The sequence below is a fragment of the Rutidosis leptorrhynchoides genome, chromosome 6 (assembly GCF_046630445.1).
Source record: "Rutidosis leptorrhynchoides isolate AG116_Rl617_1_P2 chromosome 6, CSIRO_AGI_Rlap_v1, whole genome shotgun sequence".
NCBI lineage: Eukaryota > Viridiplantae > Streptophyta > Magnoliopsida > Asterales > Asteraceae > Rutidosis > Rutidosis leptorrhynchoides.
In genome coordinates this window covers 354,672,087-354,682,321 of record NC_092338.1, presented here as the reverse complement: position 1 = coordinate 354,682,321, position 10,235 = coordinate 354,672,087, and positions in this window count along the sequence as shown.

Sequence of the window (10,235 nt, the reverse complement as noted above, 5' to 3'; positions counted from 1 at the left end):
ACGATTATTAGTACTTATAAATATCCCGCCCATCGTGTTCGATCGAGTGTATATGGTTATTTATAGGTACGTCCAATTGTAAATCTTTATATTAAATTAACAAACTATCATTTAATTAAACAAATATAAAGCCCACTAATAGCCCATAGTCTAATTTTCACAATTGTCGTTCTTTTGTCCAAACCCCAATTATGGTACAAAGCCCAATTACCTCGTCTTTAATATTTAGCCCAACATCATGATTACTTCAATTTAAATAAGCATAATAATAACTTAGCTACTAGACATTAATTTAAAAAGGTTGAACATAACTTACAATGATTAATAATAGCGTAGCGTTACACAGACAGAATTTCGACTTACACCCTTACAACATTTGCTAACATACCCTTATTATTAGAATTTAAAATTAAAATTAAAATTAAAATATAATATATACATATACATTTGAGTAAGAAGAAGAAAAAGATGTGCCGAATTCAGCAAAATGCGTTGCCTTTTATAGGCCCCATCTGGATATTGTGCACTCCGCGAGTGCGGTTTTTCTTGCCTTCGAAGCTCCGCGAGTGCGGATCTGTGGATTCCAGCTCACACTTTGGATCCTAGCTTTGCCGACGGTTTTTTAAATATAAATATAATATATATATATAATTTTAAGAATTATTTATATATTATATTATATTTATGTGCATAGTTGACTTGTAATTTTTGGCCCGTTACGTTGCGCGTTGAAAGTTGACTTAGGTCCCGGTTCCGGATTTTCGACCGTCCTTGTGTACTATTTAATATCTTGTACTTCGCATTTTGCGTCTTGTACTTTTGCAATTTTGAGACGTTTCTCATCAATAATTTGAACCACTTTGATTGTACTTTGTACTTTTTAGCTTTTTGGTCGTTTGCGTCTTCAAATCGTTGAATCTGTCTTTTGTCTTCACCTTTTATTATTTAAACGAATATTACTTGTAAATAGAACAATTGCAACTAAAAGCTTGTCTTTCTTGAGGGATAATGCTATGAAATATATGTTCGTTTTTAGCATTATCAAATATTCCCACACTTGAGCGTTGCTTGTCCTCAAGCAATATAGTCTTGAAATAAAAATACTAGAATCACTTCTTTATTCTTCACACTTTGTACATCAGTGAATTCTATACGACGGTATGAACAATGGTAGTAACGTTGTGGTTTACAGTCCCATATGACTATGAAAATTTAGATCCTTAAGGAAATTGGATCTTTATGAAAACATTTGATCTTTTGAAAATTCAATCTAGTTTTTACCCTAGATAAGTTTTCCGGAATAACCCTTCACCGATGTTTGCAAAATGTTTTTGTGGGTTTGGTGGGTTTCAGATTTGAAAATTTTAGCTCAAAACTTATGATTTTGTGTCACCCACTTGCTAACCTTGTATTGGGAAAGCAACACGTCCAGTATACTTGCTCCGTATATTACCTTTCGATAAACCACCGTCCGGTTGTAAAGGAAAGCGTTGAACAAGCAACTGTTAAGGCAATGTCCCGTGACATGCAGATGATCATGGTCAAAAACGTGTCGGATGCAATTACTATCCTTTGTAGGAGAAATAGTAAAGCTCACCCTATAGATTTCGATCTGGCACAAGGTCCTGTCTTCGACCATGCTATGAAACCACCGTTCTTACGGTTGACACCCGATTTGGTTCAGGTGACCTAATGAATTCCAGGTGAATTCCTAGGATTTTACGTTCAATGGTAATGAACGCATTAAAAATGGGTTTTCAGAAAACAAATCGGTTTGTAATTTTGATCAAAATATTTTCTCGTTCAAGCTCGAGTTTAGATATCATCGAATTCCATGAGTTTGAATTCTCAATCTTTAAAAGTCAATCTCTAGGATTGAGTAATATCAGTCTTAAAAGCTGATTTTTGATCTTTAAGGAGATTATCCTTTCTGGGGATCTGATTTATTAGTCTTATCAACCTAATTTGCACGGCGCCCTCCCCATTTCACGAGACAGATCCTCTCATAGTTAGGATAAGTCTGACCACTTGGCGACCCTGTTTGATGCTGAGGTCCGTGGATTTCCAGCTGATTTTTGAGAAAACTTTTCAAGGTTTTTCGTAGACTCTACAACTGGTCTGGACGACAACTTCTTGACCTAAATCAAGAAGCGCGTGTCTTTTTCGGAAGACTTTACTTCCTTTAAATGATGGAATTGATTCATCGTGTAGATCCATCTATTCTTTCAAAAGTATTACAATAAATTGGGTAAAATGGTTAATTTTTTCCAAAACAAAAGTATCTTTGTACAAAATATGTGATATATGTTTTAAAGAACTTGGTAAATTTTTCCCACACTTGGCTTTTATTTTCCTTTATTTGCCTTTTTATTGTCCTCTATTCCATTTTAGATGAATTCTAACATTTTGGGTTGTTTCTCAATTTATGTTCTTTTCGAGGTAACAATAATTTCGGTGTTAACACCTAGTTTTATCGTTCATAAATATGTATAAACATGATTTTGAATTCATTTATTTGAAAATTTTGAAAAATTTTACTAGAATTGGGTAGTCAGTGTATAAGACTAGGGCTGTTCTTTATTATCAGAGAGCACTAAATTCTAATACAACTACTGCGTTACTAGTATTTTTAATGGTAACCAAGTGTATAAGTCAAAAATTTTAAAAATCCGAAAGAATTTAACCCCTTCCCACACTTAAGATCTTGCAATGCCCTCATTTGCAAGAAATCAGTAAAAATTTAAATTATTGATGGTGATTAGCGTAGAAAAAATGATTAAATTTTACCAAAGTTTCCAAACATATTGGCGTTTGTTTGTTGAATGATAAATGGTGCACATCATTTGTTCATTCCTGTAGTTGTTATTTCACATATATTTTGCATCTTGTCGTCAAAATTAGTTGCTTTTGCTGAACTTAATGCCAGTCTTTGAAAATGCGCTGTTTTACCCTGTTTTGTACATGAGATAAACTACAAACATATATATACATTTTTTTGAAGTTGGGTATATCACCCCACATTCAAAAATTATTAAAAATCTAATAAGAAAAGTTAGAAAATTATAAAAATTATTAAAGTATCAAAAGAAATATTAAAAGTATAAAATTACAAGTTACCAAATAAATAAAAATAAGCATAAAGAAAATCAGGGTTGATAAGGATTATGCCAATAGGGATTCCATTCATAGCCGTATGTACTGTAGAATGCTTGAGCTGGGTCATATGTAGGGCATGGTGGTCGGGTCTGTATAGTCCAGGGAGGAAATACGGGCATTGGAGTAGCAATGTAGTTTGCATTAATGTGTGCACGATGACTTATGATTTGGTTTTGATGATACTGCCAATCTTGAAATGCTCGTTGTCTAGCCATTTCATACTCATGATGAGCCATAAAAAGTTGCATTTCTGTCATCTCATTCCCCCCTCCCGCGTTACCTTGCTGCTGATCTCTTTCAACCTGTGGATGCGAGCCATCATATGGTGCTGCAGCGTTATGTCGTTTCTTTAAAACCTTAGCACCATGATATACTTTCAAACCAATTGGATCACGGGGTTCTGATGCTGCAATTATTAATCCCCCCCGACTTCTATCGACACCGAGATACTCAGCAATTAAAGTAACAAAGATACCACCTCCGATTATACCATTAGGCCGTATACTCTTAACTATAGCTGATAAATAATAACCCACACAATAAGGTATACTCACAGCGCTCTGTGGGTCTCGAATACACATGAGATAAAATAAATCATTCTCATTTACTTTCTCTTTGTTCTTACCTTGCTGTGTAATCGAGTTTGCTAAGAACCTATGGATTACTCTTAGCTCAGCTCTATCAATATCAGTATAATAGTTATTCCCCCCACAAAATCGGTTATGCCTAGTCATTCTACTCCATACACCATTCATATCAAAATTCTCATCAACCCTCCTACCCTCAACTATCAACCTTTGACAATCAGCAGATGCTAGTTCCTCAGGCGTATATATACACAAAGCCTGAGCCATGTCTAGTAGAGACATATGGCGCATCACACCTCCTAATAAAAATCTAATAAAACTACGATCGTTAAGGTAGATACCCGATCATTTATTTCAACACTACATAATAATTCTACACACCATTCTCTATATACACGCCTACGTATATTAAACAAACGTTCCCAATCAGTAAAAGTAGAATTACCATACCTTTGTGTAAGTAATTCTCTGATTGGACCGGCCAATCCAACTGTTTCTAACGGTTCCCAATCTATTACTCTAGGTACTTCAACAACATTAGACTGAAATGTGTGCAAGTTCCTCTGGTATTTTGGATAATCTATCCAATAACAATCAAACCTTAAATTAGGATGTAAATCTGCCAATTCTATATTTGAATATGAAATGAATTGATGCGGTAAATCTTGTCTATATTGGTCGTTAATCTCCTGTTCTTCTGCATTCTCAGGAGGAGCATTGTGAGCCTGAGATGCGGATGAAGATTCACCCCTTTCAGTCTGCAAAATACATCAAACACAATTTTTGTGCATCTAAATATGCATTAGTGTTAGCAAAATCATAAATCAAAACAATTACAATGACATGTTTAAACTATATTAAACTTTATACACATTTTCATAATACTAACAATTCTATATTTTTACAAATAAACTTATATGAAAATGTATACAACATTCCAAATCATTTAACTTCTAAAACATGTCAAAAATAATCATTATAGCAATTAAACAGGTTCCACATGGCATTCATATGAATTAGATCAAGTTCATGTATTTTTTTTATTCAAAAAGTCTACTTTAATACTTGAAAATCATGTTTAGGATCAAAGTTTTGATCATTTAGCAACCTAAACATGTTACACTACTCAATTTAGTATAAACTAACAACAAAATTCTGCCATAACCCGTTTATATCAAAAAGCTCCAAATTTTGCTCAAGAACACAAACCCTAGATTACTCAAAATTTGAAGTTTAAGGCTTCTAATCATGTTAAATAGCATCAATCTAGGTTATACAAGCATAATATACAATCAATTTAAGCATAATTACACTAGAAATCATCAAAATCAAATTAGGTATATTTTTGTTCAAGAACACTAATAATCCGAATTAAAGGGTGTTTAGATGTAGAAATTACCGATTTTCTTGAGTAACTTCTTGGTAGCATCCTTCTCAACATGATTTTAGCAAAAAATTTAATGTTTAACGGTGAAAAATTGCGAATTTGAGAGTGGTTCTGTGGGTTTTATCGCAGAAAAATAAAAAAATGGGTGTGGGTGTGTAGAAACTGGTCTGTTGACCAGTTTATCTGGTCTGGGATTCCAGACCTCTGCGAGTTCGGATGTGGAACCCACAAAGTACCACGAGTGCTGAATTTTACTCTTTTTTTTTTATATAAAACCTTTATTAATAAAACAATTACTTGATTAATTTAAACTTTTATTTTCCTTTTTATTTAGGACGAGGTTGTTTCGGTACGTTGACCTAGTTCGTCCCTCGACAAAATTTTTAAAAATTCGTCATTTTAAAGCGTTGTTTTAAAAGCAAATATTTTTGGGTTTTTAATATTTTTGGCATACTTTAAATCAATAAGATTAAAAATAATGATAATAAAATTTCTCGTCCCTCCCTTGGGTAGAGCAATTTCGGTTCAACGACCTAGTTTTCAACTCACGATGAATTTTAAATATCAAATTTTTAACTTAACGAAATAAAGTAAATTTTTGTTTTTAAATTCACACCAAACTTAAATTTAAAATGCATAAAATTAAAAATTCATATTATTAATATTTTTATACATAAAAACTTATTAAAAATATTAATTTTTTCAAATATTTACAAACTTAAATATATTGATTTTAAAAAGTTTACAATAATAATTTAATATTAATTTTAAAAACAAAGTAAAAATAAAATTAAAAATCTTTTTGGTCTTTTATCCCACTTTAATCAATCAAATATTGTCAAAAATATACTCCCCTCTTTTCGGTAAAGTAATTTCGGCTATATTACCTAGTTTTACTCCTGACGAATTTTTGAAATATTTTGGGTTGATTGATTAAAGAAATTTATGCCTTAAGAATAAACGGTAAATTTTGCAGTGATGTAATAAATTTTTGTATGCTATCAATAATTTCAGTCGCAAAACCTAATTTTATTGAATTCCAATTTAATACTTTATAGCGAACGATTTAGCGTTTATTATCAAAAGGTTAAAAGCAATAAAATAAAAATAAAAACTGTACATACTTACCTGTGAGATAGAATTCTCAGTGACCTGCTTTAGCCCACTCATCAGATAGTCGTGTGATTTGGTTCTCCATAGCTACGTATGCATAACCTCGAATCTTCAATATCTTTTCTTCTAAACATATGAATGGTCCTTCTCTGCATAGAGTAACAAATTCGGTATTTGAATATGTTTGATTATTTGAACATTTACCTTCGTGTAACCATTTTCCGCATTTGTAACATCTTTCAAGGTGTCGTGCTCTTCTTTTTGTTGCGGATTTTGATTTTCCTTTACCAAAATGTAACTTATTATGATCGTTCCTGAGTTCTTTTCTTACTCCGTCCAATTTGGCTCTTATTACTGATACCAGGTCACTCGGGAGTGTGTCATTATTACGTTTAGTGATCAAAGCGTGTAGCATTAGACCATGGTTTAGTTCACAGGAATTCTTCATCTCGTAAAACCTAAAAAAAATAAAAATTCAGAATGGGGGGAGAAGACTAGTTCTTTAGGGTCTGCTAGGGAAAGACCATTTGGATTCCATTCTCGAAAACTACACGAAAACAGAATATCTAACTCTAACAGAAATATATATTACCCTAAAAGGATTCGAACCTTCCCACACTTAGTTAGCTGTGGTGTCGAAATTGTGATTAATATCATCTTCAACTTCCATTGGATTATCTATGTAATGTTTAACTCTGTGACTATTAACCTTAAATTCAATCCCATTTGAATTTATTAACTCTACTGTTCCATATCGGAAAACTTTTTTGATTATAAATGGTCCAGACCATCTTGATTTCAATTGTCCAGGAAATAGCTTGAATCGTGAATTGAAAAGAAGAACTCTGTCTCCTTCTTTAAATTCTTTTGAACTTCTGATTCTTTTATCATGCCATTTCTTTGTTCTTTCCTTATAGATTAAGGAATTTTCATATGCCTCAAGTCTTAATTCTTCTAATTCGTTTAGTTGACTTAATTGTAGACGTCCCGCTTCATGTAAATTAAGATTACATGTCTTCAAAGCCCAAAATGCTTTGTGTTCAATTTCTACTGGAAGGTGACATGCTTTTCCGTAAATGAGTCTAAAAGGTGTGGTTCCAATTGGAGTTTTGTAGGCTGTTCTAAAAGCCCAGAGTGCATCCTCCAATTTCATGGACCATTCCTTCGGATTTGATCCTACGATTTTCTCTAGAATATGTTTTAAAGCTCGGTTGGTATTTTTAACTTGTCCACTTGTTTGTGAATGATAAGCGGTTGAGATTTTATGAGTTACTCCATATCTTTTGAGAACTTTCTCAAGATGATTATTACAAAAATGAGTACCCCGATCACTTATTAAAGCTTTCGGTGTTCCAAACCTGGCAAAAAGACGTTTTAAAAAGTTGACTCCGACTCGTGCATCGTTAGTCGGGAGAGCTTGTGCTTCTGCCCATTTAAATACATAATCAATGGCAACGACAATGTAGAGATTATTATGAGATTTTGGAAATGGACCCATAAAGTCAATACCCCAAACGTCAAATACTTCACATACTTGAATGACATTTTGTGGCATTTCATCACGTTGACTTATTTTTCCGGCCCTTTGACAAGCATCACAAGATTTGCAAAGAAGGTGTGCGTCTTTGAAAAGTGTAGCCCAAGAGAATCCAGCATCGTAAACTTTTCTTGCTGTAATTTGAGGCCCATAATGCCCTCCTGTTGGTCTTATGTGACAATGGTTTAATATTTGACTAGCTTCATCCCCGAATACACATCGGTGTATTATTCCATCGAGACAACTTTTAAACAAATGTGGATCTTCCCAGAAATAGTGTTTTATATCACTAAAGAATTTCTTTCGTTTTTGGTACGAAAACCCTTTTTCAAGGAATCCACATACTAAATAATTTGCATAGTCTGCAAACCATGGAATTTCATTATAATCTATCTTCAATAGATATTCATCAGGAATGTTATCTTGTATGGCCGATTCATTTAGAACTTCTAATTCGGGATTTTCAAGACGAGAAAGATGATCAGCGGCGAGATTTTCTGCTCCCTTTTTGTCTCGGATTTCAATATCGAACTCTTGTAAGAGTAAGATCCAACGGATTAATCTTGGTTTAGCATCTTGTTTCGAAAATAAGTATCTAAGAGCAGAATGGTCGGTATAGACCACTGTTTTAGCTAGAACGAGATATGAACGAAATTTGTCAAAAGCAAAGACAATAGCAAGGAGTTCTTTTTCAGTAGTTGTGTAATTCATTTGTGCTCCTTGTAACGTCTTACTAGCATAATAAATAGGTTGAAATCATTTTTCAATCCTTTGTCCTAAAACGGCTCCCATTGCAAAATCACTTGCATCGCACATGAGTTCAAATGGTAGATTCCAATTTGGTGTTATCATGATTGGCGCATTAGTGAGTTTTTATTTAAGAATATTAAAAGTTTTGATGCATTCATCTGAAAAGATGAATGGAGCATCCTTTTCTAGGAGTTTATTCATAGGAGTGGCAATTTTAGAAAAATCTTTTTTGAAACGTCGGTAAAAACCGGCATGCCCTAGAAAACTCCTAACTCCTCTAACATTGGTGGGATGTGGAAGTTTAGCAATTACATCTACTTTAGCTCTATCCACTTCAATTCCTTCCTTTGAAATTTTATGACCAAGAACGATGCCTTCTTTAATCATGAAATGGCATCTCTACTAATTAAGAACTAGATTTGATTGTTCGCATCTAATAAGCATTCGTTCAAGATTAACTAGACATGATTCAAATGTATCACCAAAGACTGAAAAGTCATCCATGAAAACTTCCATGCATTCTTCTATCATGTCGTGAAAAATCGCCATCATGCACCTTTGAAAGGTTGCAGGGGCGTTGCAAAGTCCAAATGGCATGCGTTTGTAAGCAAAATTACAATAAGGGCACGTGAACGTGGTTTTCTCTTGGTCCTCGGGTGCTATTGGAATTTGAAAATATCCGGAAAAACCATCAAGAAAACAATAGTAACTATTTCCGGCTAATCTTTCCAACAATTGATCAATGAAAGGTAAGGGAAAGTGATCTTTTCTGGTGGCGTCATTTAATTTTCTATAATCAATACAAACACGCCATCCTGTTACGGTTCTAGTAGGAATAAGCTCATTTTTTTCATTTGTGATGACAGTCATGCCACCCTTCTTAGGTACGCATTGAACTGCGCTTACCCATGGACTATCAGAGATTGGATAAATTAAACCTGCATCTAGCAGTTTAATAATTTCTTTTTTAACAACATCTTGCATATTAGGATTTAGTCTTCGTTGGCGTTGCACATACGTTTTATGACCTTCTTCCATAAAGATTTTATGTGTGCAATACGAAGGACTTATTCCTTTAATGTCATGAATTTTCCATGCAATAGCTGGTTTATGAGCTTTTAGCACAGAAATAGGTTGAGATTTTTCATTTTCAGTAAGAGAAGACGATATTATTACAGGTAATTCAGATTCACCATGTAAATAAGCATATTCCAAATGGTTTGGAAGTGCCTTTAACTCTAATGTCGGTGGTTCTTCTATCGATGATTTATATCGATATCTGTCTTCTTCTTTTAGCATTTGAATTTCTTCTGTTGTTGGTTCATATCCATTAGCCATAAGTGTAGCTAACATTTCAGTTTTATCAATTGGTTCAGTTCCTTCACCTAAAGAACATTCTCATGTTCCTTGTAATTCTGGAAATTTTTCTAATAATTCTGCATGTGAATCTATAGTTTGAATATAATAGCATGTATCATCTGCAGATTGCAGTTGTTGCATGGCTCTATCAACTGAAAAGGTAACACTCTCGTCCTCTATACTTAGGGTCAGTTTCTTACCAAACACGTCTATTATTACTTTGGCCGTGTTTAAGAATGGTCTTCCTAATATGAGAGGAACTCGAGAATCTTCTTCCATGTCCAAAATAACAAAATCTACTGGAAATACTAAAGTACCAACTTTAACTAGAATGTTTTCCATTATC